This window comes from Hypanus sabinus, chromosome 5, assembly GCF_030144855.1.
Source record: "Hypanus sabinus isolate sHypSab1 chromosome 5, sHypSab1.hap1, whole genome shotgun sequence".
Lineage (NCBI taxonomy): Eukaryota > Metazoa > Chordata > Chondrichthyes > Myliobatiformes > Dasyatidae > Hypanus > Hypanus sabinus.
In genome coordinates, this window is record NC_082710.1 from 122,972,710 (window position 1) to 122,996,954 (window position 24,245).

A 24,245-nucleotide genomic window follows, 5' to 3' on the forward strand; every position below is an offset into this window, starting at 1 on the left:
CAAATGAATACGAAGAAAATGGAAGGGTATGAAAATTGTGTACACAGATTAGTTTAGTTATCCATTTGATTAATAATTTAATTGGCTTGGCACAAAATTCTAGACCAATGGGCCTGTTCCTGTACTGTACTTATCTATGTTTTATGTTCTATGTTCTAGTGTGTATACAATTAAGAACTTCAGAATTAACTTGGGTTGGTATGGATATAATGAATATAACATAACCATTTGAAAACTGATTGTATTTTGTTGCAGCAGACACAAAATCGTAGGGGCACTCAACACGTCAGACAACATCTATGCAACAAATAAATAAGCAGTTGATGTTTCAGGCTAAGACCCTTCTTCAGTACTCAGCCCAAAACATCAACTGTTTATTCATTTCTATAGATGCTGCCTGAACTGCTGAGTCCCTTCAGAATTTTGCGTGTGCTACTTTGGATTTCCAGCATCTGCAAACTTCCTCGTATTTTTTAATTTTATTGGTCAACATGTTGTGCATTGGAAATAGGTACAAGGGGATGTCAGGGGTAAGCTTTTCACAGGGAGAGTGGAGTGTGCATGGAATGCACTGCCGGCAGAGGTGGTGGAAGTGGATACAATAGGGTCTTTTAAGAGCCTCTTAGATAGGTGCATGAAACTTAGAAAAATAGAGGGCTATGCGCTCAGGAAATTTTAGGCAATTTCTAGATTAAGTTACATGGTTGGCACACCATTGTGGCCGAAGGACCTGTAAAGTGCAGTAGATTTCGATGTTCTATGTTCATTCAATTTTACTTTCCTTTACTAAATGGAAACTAAGCAACAGCAATAGATTTCCATTTGGTCCAGTTAGGTCCAATTGCCATCAGTAACAGCAGCAGGAACTTTAAATTCTTCATAATATAACAACCACTTTCGGCCACCATCTCTGTTAATGTTCTATTTCATTTTTAGTTTCATAAATGAAATCCCATCTTGTGAAGTTATATTGAATAGCGTTACAACCTGGAAATAAAATCACAAAGTGCATGTCTTTAAAATCCATTGTGATTGAATTTAAGTTTAAAATTGATTGCAAAATGAAATTGAAATCTCAAAGCTCTGTAATTATACTGTGCAGTATTTGATCATTTGCTGCCTGGCACGATGAGTGGAGTATGAACAAATGATGCCAATTTATGTGCATTGTCCGATTAAAAGATACTTATAAAATTGAAACATACAAATGTAATTGATGCAAAGTGAGGGCATATAGGGGGAAGCAATTCTTGAAAATTAGACAGATGACATGCTCCTACATACTCTGAATGGACCTTAAATTGCACAGTTTTGCACAGCTTTGGCCAGCTCCTCCCTCATGGCTCCATAGTTTCCCTGTTCAACTGCAACACTGACACCTCCGAGCTGCCCTTATCCTTCTCAAATTGCAGAATTGGCCTTTATTACAAAGGGAATTGTACAGTTTTGGTCTCCAGGGTTAAGGAAGGACATCCTGGCTGTAGAAGCAGTGCAGTGTAGATTCACGAGGTTAATTCCTGGGATGTCTAGACTGTCTTACGCAGAGAGGTTAGAGAGACTGGGCTTGTACACGCTGGAATTAAGGAGATTGAGAGGGGATCTGATTGAAATATATAAGATTATTAAGGGATTGGACATGATAGAGGCAGGAAATATGTTCCAGTTGCTGGGAGAGTCCAGTACCAGAGGGCATGGTTTGAGAAGAAGGGGTAGGTCATTTAGGACAGAGTTAAGGAAAAACTTCTTCTCCCAGAGAGTTGTGGGGGTCGGGAATGCACTGCCTAGGAAGATAGTGGAGGCCAATTCTCTGGATGCTTTCAAGAAGGAGCTAGATAGGTATCTTATGGATAGGGGGATCAAGGGATATGGGGACAAGGCAGGAACCGGGTATTGATAGTAGTTGATCACCCATGATCTCAAAATGGCGGTGCAGGCTCGAAGGGCCGAATGGTCTACTTCTGCACCTATTGTCTATTGTCTATAAAAGATTTCTGGAAATTTTAGAGAAATAATTTGGAGCAGAACAAAGTTTATCCTACAGGTCAAAATTCTGCATTAGAAGTTGTGTGGTCTGGCTGAACACTAAGCTTGTCTTTCTTTTTGTCACAGGTCTTTATGGGTGCTTTAACCATTCAGACATGTTCAGCTGGGATTCCAGCAGCACCAGCTTCAGGGGGAGAATGATCATCAGCAAAGATGACCTGCCAGAGGAAACAGAAGGGGGTAAGAAAGACAGGATCAGGTCAAGCTACACTGAGCTTCAGCTATTCCACATGTAGATGTGGAAGTTACTGTTACCCCAATTTCTTCAGCCTCTAAATCATTCCACTGATAGGTGGCACCTTTCACCTTCCTCAATCCACCTCTTGAAATACTCTGGAGTCTATCACTACATGCAATGAGTGAAGCACTGTTATTTTTTGCTCAGAGAGAAAAAGAAATCACCTCATCCTCTTTTTTCCTCATGTACTATTGTGAGAAGGTTTCCTGAAGGTTAAATGAATAGTGCACTGCCCTGAGGTAATACTCTGGACTCCAAATATAAACCTAGACTTTTTCATGATTATGGAAGGCTAGAACACCCTGGATGAATAGATGATGTATGGCCATGAAGTGGAAATGTTCATGATGAATCCCTGATCTTCAAGTAGAATAAATGTTCATTCATAGGGAATTGACTCTGCCTCTCATGGTTTAGTCAACATATCTGACAGAGGTTAGAAGTCAGGAGAGATGTTTTTCTGCCCTTGATTCCTCATTCCATCTCCTGTCATGCTGTGGAGTACAATTATAATTGCAGCCATAAAGATGTCAGGACTGTAGAAGACAATAGGTTTTCAAAACAAGACTTTGCTTTCTGGATCACTGAAATTTTCCTGTCAACTGTTGTGTAATCCAGATGTAATGATAGCAACTGGCCTGATTTTGCTCTACAATAGCAAGACTGGCAGGATGATCAAAAGGAAGAGAGGAAAGCTGACTGGAATAAAAAGCATGTCTAACAGAGGCCTTCCTGGGCACACCTTATAAGCATACTGTATGACTCACTTAACTGAAAGTCCCCATTCCACCAGCTCGGATGCTTGTTTATAATGTGGATTTTTAATAGTAAACAGCAGGTTACCATAGTGATGCACCGCTGCCTAGCAATGATCATTACCATCCACCGCAAGTTTAACAATCTCCCTTTACAGTTTGAGTACTTTATCATTGTCTACTCCATCAACAAAAACATTTCTGGAACCTACCAAGATCAAAAATAACCTGAAACATCTGCTTGATTGCAGTGGTTGCATTGAGTGATTTAACTCCATATGTTCTGAAGATATTTCATCAGCTCAGTGAATAAAATCTGGGATAGAAATATGTAAAACAAAATATAAGGGCAGTGGTTAGTTCTTTCTTACTTGTAGCATCCCACTATGAGATACTTGAACAATACCTTGAGTTGAAGAGGATCAGGAACTTTAAATTCCTCAGTGTTATCATTTCAGATTCAGCATGTTATCTAAAACTTCAACTAACTTCTATTGATGTATTGTGGAGAGTATATTAACTAGTTGCATCATGGCCTGGTATGGAAATTCCTACAAAAATTACTGGATATGGCCCAATTCATCGCATGTAAATCCCTCCCCACCAATGAGCAAATCTACACAGTGTGCTGTTTCTGGAAAGCAGCAAGATTCATCAAGAACACCCACAACCCAGGCCCTGCTGTCTTTTCACCGTTGCCATTTATCAGGTAGAAGGTACAGGAGCTTCAGGACTCAAACCAACAGGTTCAAGAACAGTTATTACTCTCAACCATGAATTTACAAACTTCATAAACTTTAAACACATAAAAATGAATTTCACTGTATTTTACCCTGGTTTAGCCCAAAGTTATGTATCAAGAACATTTACTCTGCTTTACTTAATGGTTAAACCCTCAGGGCAAATTGAAGATTCTGTGAATTTGATTGTTTCTTTTCTGGAACTGGACGCATGAATTGAGTGGCAAATCATAATATATCCATTCCTTTAGCTTGTATTAATAACATATCACAATGTTTATGCAATTGCCTAAGACAATGCAGTCAGAAGGAAATAAAGTAATACACCGCACCACACATTCGTTAATCAACTTCTTTCTAAAATATCAAGTAAGTATATCAACAGCCTAATGCACTGATATTCTGAAGGTCAGCAATTCATGAAAAAGGCATGAAATGTATACTAGTTACAATCATAACATGCAAAACTGAGTAATGAATAGAGAAGCTATCCTGAAGATTAAGAGAGAAATAAGCTTTCCAGAAATAAATGAAGTATCAAATGAAACATCTAATCTGTCTTTAGAAAGCTGTCAAAAATCTTATCTGAAGTCCTTCATGCATCGTTTAGATGAACTGGTGCACATCTCCAATGTAATGTCTTAAAACAAGCATTTGAAATATCTCATCTGCTTGCAGTTAGCAGATGCTTTGTAACTCCACAGGTAATAGATCTTAGACAAAGAGACTTGCAAACCAACCTGCAGTGCATCACTGACTTTTTTTTTGTTCTTGCTTTCTTTTTTACAGTAGTTGGGGGTAAGATTTACTTTAGCTACATTAATGTTGCAGTTATATTTCTAAAGCAAAATGACTTCACAATGCCAAACAAATTGAAGATCACCTACATTTTTCTAATCCTTTTCTGGAGTACTCAGTTTACAGTAATCTGTTATAATTTGCATGCTTCATATCTCAAAGCTAATTTGAACTCTACTTTTTGCCATCCAGGGCAGTGAAATCAGTGATGATCTCAAGTATAGTTTACCCTAAAGCATTTATAATTTCAACCACAACTCTTAAATTAGGCACTCACAAACAGGAGAGATTTTGCAGATGCTGGAAATCTTCAGTAACACACACATAGGAGCTCAGAAAATGGGCAGCACCTATGGAGAGAAATGAACTGTTGTCACTTTGGCCAAGACCCTCATCAGAGCTGGATAGGAAAGGGCAGAAGGAACAATACGAAGGTGGTGTCCGGAAACAGTAGAAGCTGGCAGAGACCAGGTGAGGGGGGAAAGGGGTTAGGTGTGGATGAAGAAATGAAGTTAGAAGCTGGGAGGGAATAGTGGAAGAGGTAAAGGACTGAAGAAGAAGGAGAGGAAATTGACCATTGAAGAAAGGAAAGGAGGAGGGGAACCAAACCGAGATGATGGGCAAGTGAGTAGAAAGAAAGGGAGAGAGGATAACTAAAATGGAGAATGGCAAAAGAAAGAAAGATGGAGGGGAGAGGAATTACCAGAAGCTAGAGAAATCAATGTTCATGCCATTCAATGTTCAATGTTCATGATCAGGTTGGAGGCTACCCAGCGAGTATAGAAATTATGTACAGTACTTTGCTTTGGTATTTTCTAAGGTAGAGACAAACAAGTCTTTTATTGTATAGATCACATCTGCATGGGACAAGAAAGAAAAAATTTAGTAAAAGAATATATTTAGTATGTTTTTATCCATTTAGGAAAAATCCTAAATTCTAAATAATGCAAAGATTTGCATGTCAAATGTGCAAACATTTTGTTAACAATCAACAATGTAATTCAGCCAACTCAAGATACCTTCCTGTACGAATTAACAAGCAAACCAATTATTGTTGAATATTTTTCTTGTAGACCATGAATTAACAATTGCCATTTTCTACATTTGATTTTCCTTATATATAAGAGAACTCATTTTATTTTGTTTTATATAATCAGCAAATAGAGATGAATATAGTTGTCAACTGTGAATTTAGCACATGATGTTAAAAGATAAAAGTGCTGTTATTTCAATGTTTCTAATAATTACCACAAATTCACAAGGTATTGTCAACAGTATTATGTACATCTATGTTGTCACCGGAGAGAAGAATCTAGTAGCTATGAAATAGTCTCCTTATTCAACAAAATGAGACACAGCAGACATCATATTGAGATCCTTTCAGAGGAAGAGGCTTGTTTGACCCAATACTACATGACATTTTATAAGCTAAAGATCAAAGGACAATTCTAAATTTACAATGTATCTACAATGCTTTCTTTGAACCATACTTAACTCTCACAGCATCCCCCACCCTCAATCATAATCTAAACTAGAGAAGTTTTGTAGCATTTTGTTTTACTCAGTTCTCATTCCAGTTTAATATCATGTCTTGATTTTTGCCTCAATACTCCAGCATTTTGGTCCTAACTATCTTCATCAAAGACTCTCATTATATTTGGTGTGGTCTTGATTTGTTTGACTGCAAGGACTTCTCCCCGATGGCATTCCCTTCCGAACTGTCCAGTCAATGGCAGGCCCAACCACTGAAAGGGTGCAGCTCATTTCTATTCAAGGCCCATTCAGGCTGGGGTTGACTGTCTTCAGATGTTGTGTTCAATTTCTTCTTTTTCTCCGTCTGCCATATATCAAAGTTGTGGAATCTAATGCCCCTGCTGTAACTTGGATCCGTTCCCATCTATTTTTTCCCACTATCTTTTCTATTCTATGCTATCCAACTAATCATTTACCTTCAGCTACCAGCCTTCATTCCAGATACCATTAACATTACACTTTAATATGCTATTCATGACTTTCTGCTGTGCTCTCTCAGTGTACTCTACCTTCATGTTTGCAATGGGTCTGCCTCCATCAGCTGTGTTCACGTCTGATGCAGCCGGCTTGTGTTCATCACTTGGGTTCTCTGCAATGACACTGATCTCCTGTTCTGTCTGTGGGTGTGACAAGAGAGTGAGTCGAATGATTTAACCCAAGTCCAGTGTTTCCACTGGCTACATACATGATTTTGCACACAGACACAACAGTCATTTTTCAGAAGTACCATCTGTGGTCCTATCAATCTGGGTTCAAACTGTCTTTTCAGGCAGTACCCTCACCATTACTTGGTCATCTAGCTGTGGGAGGACTATCATCTTTCCCTCTGGCTCCCTCTGGTTGGCAATGTGCTGATGTAGTTTTGCTCAATTCTTCAACACAATGCTTTGCTTACAGTGGTCCTTTACATCTCCATGTCATCTTACTATCTTGGCAATTACAGTTTCTTTTTAAACACTTGTGATTGTAACATTCTTACCATGACTGATAACAAACTTGGCTCATTAGTTATCTCTGGCTAACAGCCACATGACTCAGCTTTGCATGGGTAACAGGGATAAGGCCACCTTCAATAAGCAATGCATATCTAGGGTTTGGGTTCAGCCGAACAGGAAAGTTGAAATATTCCAATGAGGAAATGGAAATTATGGTGAATACTGTGTAAGTACCACTCCTTGCAAAGTTATCATTCACCTGGAAAAAACAGACCTTACGCCAGCATAAAATTAAAGTGGAAGTATATTTACCAATACTTCAACTTCAACAAGTTAATAGAAAAAGAAAAGAAAAAAGTGCCCATTGCAGTTAAACCGCTCTAAATGTGCACATAAACATTGGAGCTCATTTCTGAAGTAGTTGGGTGTACTGCTTTACTCACAACGCTGAACCCACATCACCAACCACATCAACGTTCACTCAAAGAACTTTATGAACTAACTGGGAAGGCCAAGGTAACTCTGTATAAAACTTTGTTTCTCAATTCCTGTTTGACACATTCCCTCATCAGTGGAGGTATGGTAGAGTGTTTTGTCTTCTCAACTTGGGCCATATCCCCTTTGACAGCACATGAGCAGATGGCTCCTATACAGGGGTCCTCTTGCTGGGCTGATGCCAATATTGCGGGACTCAAAGCGAGCAACTGCTTCGTATTCAGTGTGGTCAAGTTGCTATATACTTGTGGAATGGCACAGCTAGAAGTTACAAAATGGGCAAAAGCTCTACCAGGTCATAGTCTTGGCTTTGATTTCCCCACTGTGGAAAACTGAAACAATACTTTTACACCAGCACAGAAACATTCTTCCACTCTCCTTCCATTGCGAGCACGTCATGTGAATGTACTGACAATGCATTCGCAACAATGTTCTGACTTCCTGGCTGATATTTCAAACTGGAATCATAAGCAGAAAATGCCACACCAGATTCACTCATGGGTATCTGATAGAACCTAGTGCTTAGACCCAATGCACTGAATAATCTGATCCAACTTAGGCAGGACAGAGCATCCTTGTTCCATGGAACAGTATATTGGTCTGGACAGTACATCTGTTCAGTGTCCAATAATCAACACATGTTCATACCTTCCTGCTCTTCTTACTCACCACCACAATAGACGACACATATGAACTTCTCAATTTGGTGATAATTCCAGCTTCTTTCAATCTCAGCAGATGCCATTGAACATCTTCAATCTCTGCTGATGTTAATCAGCATGACCTCTCTTGGAAAAGGGTGTCCTCTGTCACTTTAATAATGTGGTGAGTACTCTTGGAGCAACAAACATCAAACTCCTCAATTGAAAAGACATCTTTGCACTCCAACATCTTCTCAGTTAGTCTCCTTTTCCATTTCTCGGTAACTGGGTAGTCACCAAAGTTGAATGACTTCACTGTCAACTTCCCCTGATCCAGGGGACTACCTTTCTCCTGGTTTTCTCACCAGAAAACCAGATACTACCATCACAGTGAGTAATTACCATTCCACATCTGAAGGTAACGTCTCTCTCTGAGTTATTCCTGACAATCATCTTCATCCTGTCTACATGGACAGCTGAAGTTTTCTTCAGTTCAGGTCTCATCAGCACTCTGGCAGGTAAGCTTGACTTTTCTTTGTGATTCACCAGAACATCCACCAGAAGAGCCAAAGCGTTGGGCACTCCAGCAAAGTTGGGAGTTCCCAGCTCTTTAACTACTCCTTCAGGACAAAATGTAATAGGTTTAGACTGGGTGCACCACACAGTTCCTTGCTTATGCTCATCATCCTGCTTAGGAGGAACTTGAACCTTCTTAAAAACAGCTCAGAACACTGGGAGAATGTACAAAATTTTCAGGAAATCCTTCCCATCTCTCTCCTTGCAAGCTTCCATGAGCCTTCTCACAAGAATTAAAGATACACCTTTTTTGACCGAATCTGGACAGACCAACACTAGTTAATCAATAGTCTCAGCTACTCCAACACCTGCTTCCAAAACCTTCAGTTTCAATAACAAGTAGCCATCGGACGGATAATCATCAGCACTAAGCTCCCAAATCTCAAGGGCACTGAGTGGTGTCAATGATAAATGCATCAAATACCAATTGTAAAATGGTCTGTAGAGTTAAATAACTTTAAAACCTGTGTCACGTATGGATCTTGCAAAGATACCTCCAATCCATATGGATACATCAGAGCTTGGTCCCAGTAAACCTTCAGGAATTATGTTTTGCACTTTAGTATTTTCCTTTAATACTTTAATTGGAATGTGTTCACTCTGAGACTCCAGGCCATTTCCTTAATGGGTCACTCTGAAGTTTCCTGCCTTCCTTTTTCATTTAAGCAACTGCTAGGTTACTTTCTGAAGGTTTTTCTGTCCTTCACACTCCCACTTGAAGTCTCCAGTAGAAATTATGGTGAATGCTGTGTAAATAGTACACCAGGAAAAGTTATCATTACATCAAGAAATAACAGACCTTACACCAGCAAAAAATTAAGGTGGAGGTATATTTACCAATATTTCAACTTATAAAAACTGTTAATAGAAAAAAAAAGAAAAAAAGGGCCCATTGCAGTTAAACCAGTCTAAATGTGCACATAAACATTGGAGCTTGTTTCTGAAGTATTTGGGTGTATTGCTTTATTGAACCCATGTCCACAGCTACAATTTGAAGTTCCCTTGAAGAACATTATGAACAAACTGGCCCACTACAGAAGTATTGGAACCTCCTTCTTGGAATCATTCAGCTGCATAAAGCACTTCTTGCAAAAAGACCCCTATGGGTGAGATCCTCCAAGTGTTTTCTCTTGCGCCGTTCTCTTCACCTCCTTCTCTTCCAACCAAAGAAACAAAGCCAGACCCTTGTCACTCAGAAATCTGACCCCACCTAACTCTTGAATGTCCCATGCCAACCCACTGGACAGAACGATACAGCACATTACCAAGATAAACCCATCTGGCTGACACAGCATTTCAAGGCTAAGCAAATGGCTCCTGTTATCAGCCGAAGACAAAACTTATGAAGCTTAACTAATGGAACACACTGCATTGCAGAAAAGCTGTTAGAAGCATAACAGCATAGCAATAGAAATACAATAATACAGCTGTGAAAAGTAAAATCCTACTTCAATATATTTTAAATTTAGAAAATAATACAGTAAAATGGGAAACTATTTGTGGGGGCTGAATACTTCTTTAGATCATAAAACCATAAAATATAGGTGCAGAAGTAGGCCATTTGGCCCATCGAGTCTGCTCCTCTATTCAATCATGGGTGGGTCCAATTCTTCCAGTCAACCCCACTTCCCAGCCTTCACCCCAGACATTTTGATGCCTTGGCAAATCAAGAGCATATGGCAGATGTAATGTACATATGTAATGTATGTACATTACATATGACTTGGCCTCCATAGCTGCTTGTGACAATAAATTCCAGAGATTTACCACCCTCTGACTAAAGCAATTTCTCCGCATCTCAGTTCTAAATGAAGGTCTTTCTATCCTGAAGTCGTGCCCTCTTGTCATAGAATCCGCTACCATGGGAAATACCTTTGCCATATTGAATCTGTTCAGGCCTTTTAACATTCGGAATGTTTCGATGAGATTCCCCCTCATTCTCCTGAACTCCAGGGAATATAGCCCAAGAGCTGCCAGATGTTCCTCATATGGTAACCCTTTCATTCCTGGAATCATTCTTGTGAATCTTCTCTGAACTCTCACCAATGTTGGTATATCCTTTCTAAAATAAGGAGCCCAATACTGTACACAATACTCCAGGGTCACTTGAGGTGATCTATTTTTTTTTAAATATTGTTGCATATTGATGAAGGAATGCAAATCATAAATATTAATTCATTTTCTTTCCATTGATGTAGCCTGACTGGCTGAGCTTTACCGATATAATTTATTTTTCTTTCATTTTAAGAATTTCTGAGTGTTAGGTCCCCATCAGTAAAGTCCAGAATAGTCTCATAGAGTCAGTTTGAAAGATTCATTTTGCAGGCAACAAGGATCTTAAGTTGTGACTTGGGGGGCAAGATATATTTCATCAAATTCACCCATCGCTTTTTCTCAACAAAATGTATCAATTTTGAACTTCATAATGTACATTACATCTGCCATTTCCAGGGAGTCTATTTTACTTCTGACCATTTCCCACTGCTCCAATTTTTGTGTTTTCTGCAGTTCTTGAGTTTTGTGAGTATCCAATATCACTGCTGAATTGAGTGGGATACTATGTTTCATTCAGAGTTTGAGGAGATTTGGTATGTCACCAAACACATATTTCAACAGATGTATCATGGAGAGCATTCTAACTGGCTTCATCACCAACTAGGTTGGGGGGGTGGGGGTTGTCTACACACAGGATGGAAATAAAAGGAGTTGTAAACTTAGTTAGCTCCAAAAAATTTCATGACAGATGTCAGCGATATTAAACCTGATTCTGATGAATAATGATAGAAGTTACATTTCATTATTCACCTTGACCATCTATGTAAAGACCATGAATTTATTGCAGAACTGTAAGTGTCGTAGGCATTTTCTTTCATTCTTTTGTAATAACAAGCCTGGAGGGCTACTTGACCTTGTGGGAAACTTCGTCCTCCTGATCCAGACATTGAGTATACTGAAAAACAACAAGCAAGTGTGTTCTCTATGGTATTAAACTTACCAGTTCCGAATGAGTTTGAGAATACCTACCAGCACCTGCTGTTGACATAATCGACTATGTTTTAAATTACTCAGGATGTCTGTTTGTCATGCAGGCTAGCCAGTCATATAATTGGATTTTCTGCAGTGCCTACACAGTAGTGAACAACAGGGTTAACTGACAATAAAAACAATACAAAAAGCAATTGCTTTGCTCTGTAACACATCACTAAAATGCAATAGCACAGATTAGCCCTATTAAGCCTAAGAAGAAGAATTATCATCGAGGACAGCTTGAGAGAGAAAGCTACTGGACTAGAAATATTTCAATGCAGCACAATGTCCTTATGTGCTGCATGATTTTTCTGTATCTAAAACCAAAAGTTAAATGTGACTGTTACTCTGTGCAAACATGGGGCATTTTTCTAAATCATATGAGGTCCTCCATGAGCACACAACATCCTTAATGATAGAAATCACAGGATATGTAACAGGCTTCATTAAGAAGCGTCATTACGAAGCTGGATCACACACAGGAGTCTTCATGAAACACAATCTGATCCACAAAATAAACAAAAATATGGCAGTGCAATATCAATCCACAAAGTAGCATGATTTTACTTTTGTTAATACCACATGTTGCAGAAGTCAATATTGTTGTGGCTATCCCTTGAGGTCGAAGATGACTGTCTTCGCTCCGTTGATCTATTTATGGGCTCTCAAGTGGCTTTGAAAGTTCTTCCGCATTCATAACAGGTAGTTCCAGTTGGCAGATCGGGCTCTGGTTGTTGCTGTCTCTCTTTCCATTTTCTTCTCTTTTCTTATAATTCTGCACATCTGTTGGCTTCAAAAGTTGCTGTAAGATGTAGCCCACAGAGCAAAGACGCCTGTGCGTGTATTTGTTTAACGTGTGCTTGATGTAGCACTCCAAGAAGCACACGATACTTCACAAATCAACCAACTGATTTCAATGGCATGGAAACCATGACAATTGGAGCTGATGGATTTGTTGCAGCCTTCATCTGCTTTAACAGCTGTTGAGTTCGAAGTAACTTCGTCCGCCTGTTCCACTGTTGAGGTCTTGGTTGGACTGTTCTTTGTCAGGGATCTCACCCTCGACCTTACTGCCATGGGTGACCCTACCAGGAGCATAGCTCCAGACAGCATCACTCTCAGGATCCAGGACCACACAAGCTTCTCCACCACGACAAGGTTATAATCCACGGAGAAGACAAGTCAATATACTGTACACTCAGTGGCCATTTTACTAGGTACAGCTGTACCCCTGCTCGTTGATGCAAATATCTAATCAGCCAATCATGTGGCAGCAACTCAATGCTGAAGAACATGCGGACATGGTCAAGATGTCTTGTAGTTCAGACCAAATATCAGAATGTGACTTAAGTGACTTTGACCATGGAATGATTGTTGGTGCCATATGGAGTGGTTTGTGTATCTCAGAAACAGCTGGTCCCCTGGGATTTTCATGCACAACAGTCTCTATAGTTGACTAAGAATGGTGGAAGAAATAAAACAAAACTGCCTAGGGAAAAGTGGTTCCGTGGGTGAAATACCTTGTTAATGAGTGAGGTTAAAGAATGGTCTGACTGCTTCGAGGCAACAGTGTCTCAATAACCATGCATTACAACAGTGGTGTTTAAAATAGCATCTCTGAATGCACAACACATCAAACCTTGAAGTGGATGGGTTACAGTAAAGAAGGACAAGAACATGCTCTTAGAGGCTACTTTATGAGGAACAGGAAGGAACTAGTAATGTGGCTACAGAGTACACTTGTTCTACTTTTATTGGTGAGAATTTGCACAAAATTGCTCCACCCAATCCCTTCTTCCCACTTTAGAGCACAATTCTAATTCCCTTTTTACATAGTATATTTTTCAAATTTCTTTGCTATCATAGTAAGCTTAGCTTGATATCTTATTTCCTCCTCTGGAATTAATGTCTGAATATTAGCTTGGAAAAGAGTGTTAACTATTTATGGAGACAGTAAATAATCCAAAATGAATTAATATTGAATAGTTGAGTCTTGTGATTATAACTTTATTCCATAAATCCATCAATAAAATTGCATTAATTAGATAGTTTTATTTGGATTTGATCTGAACAGGAATGGATGCTGGATAATACTGCAACAAAGACAGGTCTTCTGAGATCTGAGTTAATGGTGCCCACTGAGTTATAATAGGTAAAGATTTTCAAAAGCGTGGGGTAGTTAAAGCTGCTTTCCCAAATAAGAAATTCTATAAAATGATGTTGATAAAATTCTATAAATGATACACTGTGGGCAATTGAAAGTTCAAACTTCAAAGTATATTTATTATCAAAGTATGTATACATTATACAACTATGATATTTGTCTCCTTACAGGCAGCCACAAAACAAAGAAACCCCAAAAGAATCCATTTAATATAGACCATAAAACACCCAATGCGTAGAGAAAAAAATCATGCAAACAATAACAGTCAGCAAATAACATTCAGAACTGCAGTTTTATGAGACACAAAGCCAGGCATCACTGCAGTTGGAGAAGGTCACAGCCTCAGTTCAACGCAGAGCTGAGTAGATATCACAGAGCAGGTGGCCTACAGGGAAGAGGTCATCTCGCTGACACAGTGGTGGCAAGAAAACAACATTTTCCTCAATGTTGCATAAACAAAGGAGCTGGTTGTGGAGTACAGGAGGAATGGCGATGGGCTAACCTCTATTGATATCAATGGATCTGGGGTTGAGAGGGTAAACAGTTTAAGTTCCTCTGCATCCACATCATCAAGGAGCTCACGCAGTCTGTAACACCAGCTGTGTGGTGGAAAAGGCACAACAAGCCTCTTTCACTTCAGACAGTTAAGGAAGTTTGGTATAGGCCCCCAAATCCTAGGAACTTTCTATAGAGGCACAACTGAGAGCAGTCTGATTGCCTGCATCACTGCCTGGTATGGGAACTGTACCACCCTTAATCGCAGGATTTTGCAGAGAGTGGTGCAGACAGCCCAGCACATCTGTAGTTGTCAACTTCCCATGATTCAGGACATTTACAAAGACTGGTGCGAGAAAAGGGCCCAAAGGATCATTGGGACACGAGTCACCCCAACCATCGTCTATTCCCGCTTTTATCATTCGGGAGACAATACTGCAGCATAATAGTCAGGACCGACAGACTCCAGGGCAGCTTCTTCCACCAGGCCTTCAGACTGATTAACTCATGCTGATTAGAGTGTATTTCTATGTTACATTGACTGTCCTATTTATTATAAATTATGATGATTACACACTGCACATTTAGACAGAGACGTAACATAAAGACTTTGACTCCTCATATATGTGAAGGGCGTAAGAAATAAAGGCCAATTCAATTCAATTCAATTCAATTCAAGAGAACTGACCAGAAGCAGGTAAAACTGGTCTATCTCTTAGCTTCGATCCCAACACTCGGACCTTTAGGATCTGACTAGATGCTTGAATCAAATAAACATTGGGTCATTCCTCACATTTCGACAACTCCGGGGCCTGGACCCCGCCGCCACAATTCAGTCCATACCCAAACATTTCATACAGGCTGGTGCTTAAATCGATCAGAGATCAGGAATTCCCTTATTCCTGCCTTTGCTTGCCTCCGCCATGCCTCACCTTCACCTCCGCCTCCTCCCACCTCTGCCTCTGCACACCTAGATTTGCATCTGCGCACCTCTCCATTGTTAGCAGTGATCATTACTCATAAGATGTTTAGTAGTTTTCTTTACTTTTTTATTTTGCTATCAATAAATGGTCACTTGGCATCACCAGCACCATCTTAAACTGGAAATTAATATCAGGCTTGAGACTTTAAGGTAGATTTACATATTATATTATAAAGTATGGCAACAAAATTACATTTACCAATTCAAATCGTTAAGCTCTCTTTCCCTTCTCATTGCCTATGAAGAACCAATTGTAATTATTAATGTTTTTGAACTTCAAAACATTAAGTTAATTCAAAGGAATCACAGGAGTCCAGGAATGCAGTTCTGGCTTCATCTTTCCTTTAAATAAGGTGTGCATGTATCACACCGTAACATGATAACACATTCAATTAATGTATTTTTACATATAACTGATAATTAATTATTTAAATGAGCAAGAATTCTTAATAAAACAATCTATATATACTAGGTTACTCAAATATTATTGAAATATTAAATACACAAAAGTAATAGTCTCCAGCTTACAAGGAGAGATGGTCTGGTGAATGTCTTCAGAAAAGATGATGGAGTATTGATTTCTAAGCATGACTGACTGATACAGGCCTTGACATAACAATGCCTTGAAGAGATGAGAGAGATGAGGGGGGAAGTACCTTGTATCTTCCTTTAATTTAATATTTTCAGTGCAGGTTGAATCACTTTAGGAGGGAAATATATATGTATCCGTTAGTCTCGCGAGACCATGGATTTGTGCCTTGGAAAGATTCCAAGGCCTGGGCAGCATTGTATGGGAAACCTGCAGTTGCCCATGTTGCAAATCTCCCCTCTCCACGCCACTGATATTGTCCAAGGGAAGAGCAAGGGCCGATACAGCTTGGCACCGGTGTCACCTCAGAGCAATGTGTGGTTAAGTGCCTTGCTCAAAGACGCTGCCAGCTGAGGCACGAACTAGCGACCTTCAGATCACTAGACCAACGCCTTAACCACTTGACCACATGCCAACACAGGGAAATATAACTGAAGTTAAATTTAGTAATTCCAAACAACAGAAAATTCCTTGCAATAAGAAGCATACCAATTAGAATCTTCTGGTGGCTAGCTCAGAAAGTGATACTCTGATGCTGTTTGCTTGACAAGTGCCTTTGAGTCTAACTCTGCTGCGGATTCATGGAAACAACCTTATAAATCCTTTAATTATATCAATAGCATCTGCTAATTGCCTTAAGTATTTTTTTCCCAGCAACTTTAAAATTAGCACTGATAAATTGTCAGTTGGCAAAAAAACATATTCCCTCAGAAAAATACAGAAATACACAGTGCTAGGAAGGATGAATGCTGGTCATCTTGTCAATTTCATGCAGACTATCGTTCCTCATATGAAACTCTCAACAGCTGTAATTTATGTTGCACTTCAAAGCAGCTTGGTAGAATAATGGATTAACTTTGGATAAACATAGAAAGATTATTATAACTTCAGTGTAATTTTACTTTCAAGATGAAATTCAGACTAGATACAAGTTCCATCACTGGGAAGATTTACTTCTACCCCCAATACATTATTCAGCTTCCTCTTGCTTAAACTCATCGGCTTCTAAACACGTTTACTTGATTTTTCCCAACATGGGCACCTGATCATTCCAATGCGTGGTTGACCTAACTTTTTCATTCTAGTCGCCAGAAACTTCAGATCATCCAAAATTCTGTTGCTTTTGCTTCCATTTGCATTATCACATATTGTTCCAATGGCTGCTGGCTAATAATAATTTCCACATTTGAACAATGCCTCAATTTTCAAATGTTGTCCTCAAGAGGGATCGTGGCCTGAAATGTCAACTGTTTATTAATTTCCACATTTGCTGCCTGATCTGCTGAACTCCTTCAGCATTCTCAATGTGTTGCTTTGGATCTCTAGCATCTGCAGAATTTCTTGTGTTTATTATCTCAAATTTTCTTCCTTACTTTCAAACATTTTTATGAACTTTCACCTCCTTACCTCCGTAATCACCTACAGTTCTCTTGTTTACCTCTTTTCCTCCTTCCAGACATTTTGTGGATTTTAACTCCATTACTGATAGCCATTAACTGCAGCTTCTAATCCTTAGTCATGAAGTTAATCCACACGTCTAGTAGATTGTTTACCCTATAAGAATCTCCTTAAAGCTTCTCTCCATGGCCAATATTTGCTATATTATATAATATCCTTTTATATGGCTTGATGTCAAATTTTGTTTGAGGTTAACTGTGAGAAAATGGGACTATTGATAAGTGGGCCAGGATAAACATGAGCTCTCCTTGATGTTATTATGACACCTTTCGTTAATAGAGAGTCACAATTTGTTTAAAGCCAAAGGAAGCGTTTTTAATGTATTGCCATTGACATGCATGGAACATTAATACTATGCCAGCTTCAACATGCAGTATAACAAGTAGTTCAATAATCAGTGTTCATCACTGTGGACAAGGGCAAAGTTGATCAGAATGTATGGAGAATTCATCTTCTCCTCTTTAGGTAATGAGCTGTGGGATTCTTCCATCTAAAATGACAGAGGGATTTATTAACTCTTCCAGAGACAGCATATCCAGGAGTTCCTTCCAATGTACTGTATTCAGGTGTTTACATCACTAAAGACAAACCCAACAGGTTTAGTGGCATGAATGATGCCACTGAGAAGGAACTAAGGTGTAGTGTTGCTGTCTTATGAGAGAAATAAACATTAGTCCATAGTAGACAAGACTGAACATAACCAAGTTTAACTGATATTCACCAATTGCTGCACTTACTTTTTTGAAGATTAGCTTTATTGGTCTCATGTACGTTAAAAAACATGCAGTGAAATGCATTATTTGCATCAATGAGCAACACAGACTGAGGATGTACTGGGGGTAGCCTGCACGTGCTTCCGGTGCTAATATAGCATGCCCATAACATACTAACCATAGCCCTAATCAGTATGCCTTTGAAATATGGGAGGAAACCAGAGCACCCAGTGGAAACCCACATTGCCACAGGAAGAATGTACAATCTCCTTATAAACAGTGGTGGGAATTGAACTCGGGTTTCTGGTACTGTATGGGATTACAATACCAAGCTGCCTCATTTATTATGCATTTATTAATTCATTTTTTAAACCACCCATCACCAGTTCTTTTCTTTCTGTACATTAGGTGTGAAAAGGTTTCTATCAGTTACACTACAGGTCTGTGTAGGCACGAGGATATCTGCAGGTGCTGGAAATTCAAACAACACACACAAAATGCTGGTAGAAGGCAGCAGGCCAGACAGCATCTCCAGGAAGAAGTACAGTTGAAGGTTTGGGCCGAGACCTTTCGTTAATCTGGATGAAGGGTCCTGGCCCGAAACGTTGACTGTACTTCTTCCTGTAGATGCTGCCTGGCATGTTGCATTCCACCAGCAGTTTAAGTCTGCTTAGGGTTCTTTTCACAGAAAGGAAATGAAGAAGAAAAGCTACTTCTAAAACTTTAACTCTGAATGTTTAGTGTCATTGTAAACCATTTCCTTGTTTTGCAAAAACAATCATTGACAGAGTTCCGGGTGGTGGTGAATTTTGGTACCTCCAGTTGAGGCACTTGATGTTCCAGTACAATCAATACCCACAAAATTTCATCAGGAGATACTTACTAAGGAGAGCAGGTCACGCAGAGCTCCCTCAACGCACACTGAAATGCACAACATTGGTCTACATCAAGAATATCTCAGAATTGACAGCTCATCTGCCTGAACTTCACAGCATCACAGCCACTCACAAAGCAACTGCAAAAATGCCATCCCCTTCTCGCAATTCCTCCGTCTCCACCACACCTACTCTCAGGCTGAGGCTTTTCATTTCAGGACGAAGGAGATGTCTTCCTGTTTTAAACAAAGGGGCTTCCCTTCCTCTACTATCAACTCTGCTCTCAAAAGCATCTCTCCCATTTCCCGCACATCTGCCCTCACCCCATCCGCCCGCCACCCCACTCGGGATAGGGTTCCCCTAATCCTCACCTACCACCCCACCAGCCTCGGGGTCCAATGCTTAATTCTCCATAACTTCCGCCACCTCCAACGGGATCCCACTGCCAAGCACATCTTTCCCTCCCTGCCTCTTTCTGCTTTCTGCAGCGACCACTCCCTATGCGATTCCCTTGTCCATTCGTCCCCCATCATCCCTTCCCACCGATCCCCCTTCTGGCACTTATCCTTGTAAGCGGAACAAGTGCTACACCTGTCCTTACACCTCCTCCCTCATTGCCATTCAGGGTCCAGATAGTCCTTCCAGGTGAGTCGGCTGGTGTGATATACTGTGATATAGGTGCAGGCTTTTATATATTGGTGAGACCTGAGCAGACTGGGAGACCGTTTCGCTGAACACCTACGCTCGTTCCGCCAGAGAAAGCAGGATTTCCCAGTGGCCACACATTTTAATTCCACGTCCCATTCCCATTCTGATATGTCTATCCATGGCCTCCTCTACTGTCAAGATAAAGCCACACTCAGGTTGGAGGAACAATATCTTATATACCGTTCGGGTAGCTTCCAACCTGATGGCATGAACATTGACTTCTCTAACTTCTGTTAATACCCCTTCTCCCCTTCTTACCACATCCCTTATTTATTTATTCCCCCCCTTTCCCCCACCTTTTTCTCTCTCTCTGGCTATCACTCTGCCTGTTCTCCATCTCCCTCTGGTGCTCCCCTCCCCCTTTCTTTCTCGCTAGGCTTCCCGTCCCATGATCCTTTCCCTTCTCCAGCTCTGTATCCCTTTTGCCAATCACCTTACCCCCTCCAGTCTTCTCCTATCATTTCAAATTTCCCCCTCCTCCCCCACTTTCAAATCTCTTACTATCTTTTATTTCAGTTAGTCCTGACGAAGGGTCTCGGCCTGAAACGTCGACAGTGCTTCTCCCTATAGATGCTGCCTGGCCTGTGCGTTCCATCAGCATTTTGTGTGTATTGCATGACTTTAAGGAAGCTTGTCTCAAGCTACATGGTAATGGTAAAGACTATTAGCAAAAGCAATGCAGTACAAAGGATCACCTGTGAAGTCTGCAACAAGAACTACATCATCCAGACAGGACGTAAACTGTCAACTCATTTATGGGAACGCAAACAGGCTGTACAGAGACATGATCCATGGTCACTGATCTTGGTTCACAACCACCACTTTAGCTGGGACACTGCAGGGGTTCTGGTGCAGGCAAATACCAAGCAGGCACCAGATTTTTTTAGAAGTGTGTTTCTCTTCTGATAATTCCATAAACACATATATAGAAATTGATACCAACTACAAACCCGGAAGAGCCAAAGAAATGTGAGGCTACAGAATGCAAAGGTCACCTAAAAGGGTAGCCAATCTGGATCCAAGTAAATGGGAGGTTATGTATAAAAAAGAGAAACACAAACAACTGCATACTGAGGATATCACCTCAAATGGTGATGAAATGTCTGCAAGCTAACTGCCAAGCTCGGCAAATGCCTCAACATCAAATGAGACAGTTCTTTACAAAATAACAAAAAGAATTCTTAAGAGTTGTCTTGTGAATTGTAGTGAACTATAATGGAACAAGTTGCAGCAGGTGGGACTCATGGACTCTTGTTGTTTTTCATTGAATATGTACATTGACAGTAACCTGCACCACTGACCAGGGATTGCTGGAATTGCCCTTTGGTGACCAGATTCAGAATGAGAGGCAGCTACATGTCTAAGTATTGATTTATTGGATAGCTACTTTGTAGGTGTTTGGACTGTTCAGGAACTGCTCTTCCATTTGGAGGCATACAATTGTAAAATGGCAGATTCAGTGAAGAACAATTGGGAAAACTGCAAACATGACTCGTGTTCGGACATAGCCAATCTATTTCCTGGGGTGACTTGAAACAATATCGGAATCGAACTTGTTGTCTTTAAAAAAAAAACTCAATGTGAAGCACTTTAAAGGCAATTTCCTTCTTTACCAATAATGCATTTTAATTAACTCAGTGAAGGAGAAATTAGGGTTAGCCATGAGATAAATAACAACTTAGCACCTGTTGAAATATTGAGGTAGGGGGTTTGTAGTGTAACTGCCAACCCCTTGGCACCAGAGTAATGATCAAAAAGAAGATAATTTACCTTTCACTTCTCTAATGCCTGCCTCACTTATCAGTAACATTTTTTGTCAAGGGATATGAATTGTTTGATGATTGACAGTCAATTAGAGCTTTGATAGTTTACTATTGCAACCCTGCAACTACAGCTTTCAGTTTTGACTTATGTCATTTCTGCTCCATATAATTTTGACAGATCAGTTTTTCACTCTTCTGCATTATTTCCTTTTGAAACACAGCTGTCCAGGACAATGGACTATAATTTAACTGTGACTTAATCATCAATTTATCCAAACCATTATGCCCACTCTAAATCAATCTACTTTGATATCAGCCACAAATGTCATTTGCTTTCTAAAGCAGAATATAAGTTGGGATGTCTTGCTGCAACCCTTTGATCAGTCACACTTGGAGTATTGTTTGTAGTACTGGTCTTCAGCCTATTAGGAAGGATGTGGAGGTTTAACAGAGTGCATATGAGGTTGCCTATATTGGAGTGCCTTAGTCATACGACAAGGTTGGATAAACTTGGATTGTTTTCTGTGAAATATTGGAAACTGAGAGATGATCTGGCAGAAGTAAATAAAATTGTGAGAGGCACAGATAGGGTAGATAATCATTTTCCAAAGGTTTAAATGTCAAATACTAAAGGGCATAGATTCAGGTGATAGTGGATTTTTTTTAAAGAGATATGTGAGCTTTTTTTTACACAGAGGGCACTTGGTGCTGGATCATGCTAACCTGATCTGCCTGGTTCCATCTACCTGTATCTACTCCACATCCTTCCAAATTTTTCCAATTCAAACTTTTCATAACTATTACAATTGAACCCACATCTACCACTTCAGTTGACAACACACACTGAGTGGAGATGTTCCTCTTCAGATTAGCCTTAAATATTGCATCTTTCACCCTAAACCTATGGCCTCATTCCAGTCTCACCCAGCCAAAGGGGAAAAAGCTTTCATGCATTTACCCTATCTACAACCCTTGTAACTTTGAATACCTCTATTGTTCTCCCCTCATTATCCAGTGTTCCAGAAAATAAAGTCCCAATCTAATCAACTATTCACTGCAGTGCACTCCTTCAAGATCCAGCAACATCCTTGTATATTTCTCTGTACTATTTCAAGTATATTGATGTCTTTCCTGCAGGCAGGTGACTAGAGTTGCACAGATTACTCTAAATGTGGCCTCATCAACTTCAATTTCAACATAACACCTCAATTACTGTATTCAGTTCTCTGGTTTATGAAAACCAATGTGTAAAAGGTCTCTTCATGATCCTATCTATCTGTGATGCCACATACAAGAAATTTTGGATTAGTATTCCCAGGTCCCTTTGTTCTACTGCATATCTCAGAGCCCTGCCATTCACAATGTCAGTCTTACCATGTTTTGTCCTCCTAAACTGCAACACCTCATACTTGTCTGCATTAAATTTTATTTGTCATTTTCCAGCCCATTTTTCCAACAAATCAAGATCATGCTTCAAGCTTTGACAGTCTTCCTTGTTATCCACTATGCCCCCACTCTTAGTGTCATCTGCAAATTCGCTTATCAATTTTAACAAAGTCTAAATAATTAATATTAACGATAAACATTCAATGGGTACAGCACTGTTCCCTGTGGCACATCACTCTCAGAGGGACAAACCTGCACTACCACTCTTTGGTTTCTCCTGCTAAGCTAATGTTGAATTTGATTGCCAGCTTCATCCTGAGGACCAGCTAGTATGTCTGCAGAGAAGTTCTTGTGAAGAGCAATGTCCTTCTCAACACATTATGCTGTTCCTCACTTCTGCTCTGTTCATAGAAGTATAAAAAGTTCATTAGAGTCAGAAACAATCTCATCTGACTTCTGGTTCTGCTGCAAAATCCCCCACTGAATCAAGGGCTCTCAGTAGTATTCTCAGCTCAGGGATCAATACAGGCTACATCTGATCCCTCCATATTGTGCATCCAATGATCACCCATCTCCTATGGCCTCGCATGTTTGAATGGTGTCACTGAGCATCAATAAAACAAAGTAAATATATTATAAATATATAAATATAATCTCAGGAACCTTGGAATGCTTGTCCACAGGTTCTCAATGAAAGGATATATTGATAAGATCAGTACACAGACACATAGGATGGTCTGAAAACTCAAGAGACTGTAGATACTAGGCCTAGAGTTAAAAGCAAACTGCTGGAGGAACTCAGCAGGTCAGACAGCATTTGTGGAGGGAAATGGATAGTCGACATTTCAGGTCGATTACCTTCAGTTAGACCCTTTAAAGAATGATATTTCTTTCAGTTTCAGAGTCAGTTCATTTAACAGATTTATATTGAAACACGCAGTGAAACGCGTCATTTGCATTAACAATCAAAAGGCATAAGGAAGGGGTGTGGACAGCCCTCAATTGTCACCCCAGGTTCTAGCACCAACATATCATGTCCACCACGTTCAGCAGAACAACACAAAGCAAAATAGAACAAAACAACAACAGCCCCAAAAATGCTCCATTTCTCCCTCAAACACACCCACCCATGTACACAGACTGTCCTCCAGCCCCAGGCAGGCCATCCCCAGTCTCCAGCCTTTTGAGGACTTGAGAATGCATCATACTTCAACTTCCCTAGAATCCTGGGCAATGAGAACCCTGGATGAGGTCCCTAAATTCTGAGCCTCAAATCCCAGACTCTGCAATAGTTGAAACCCAAACACAAAGCCTTAAATGCCAGACACGCT

The 24,245-nt window shown here is 40.0% G+C and overlaps 1 long non-coding RNA gene across 1 annotated transcript in view; it reads right to left on the minus strand.

Annotated features, from left to right (window-relative positions):
• Positions 1-4,859: 4,859 nt before the first annotated feature.
• Positions 4,860-24,245, minus strand: part of LOC132393759 (uncharacterized) — a 97,130-nt gene continuing 77,744 nt past the window's right edge. The window contains exons 2-4 of the long non-coding RNA XR_009512075.1: positions 6,617-6,724; positions 5,278-5,431; positions 4,860-4,924 (exon numbers count right to left, since the gene is read on the minus strand). This is a non-coding gene — a long non-coding RNA (uncharacterized LOC132393759). The remainder of the gene's footprint in view (positions 4,925-5,277; positions 5,432-6,616; positions 6,725-24,245) is intronic.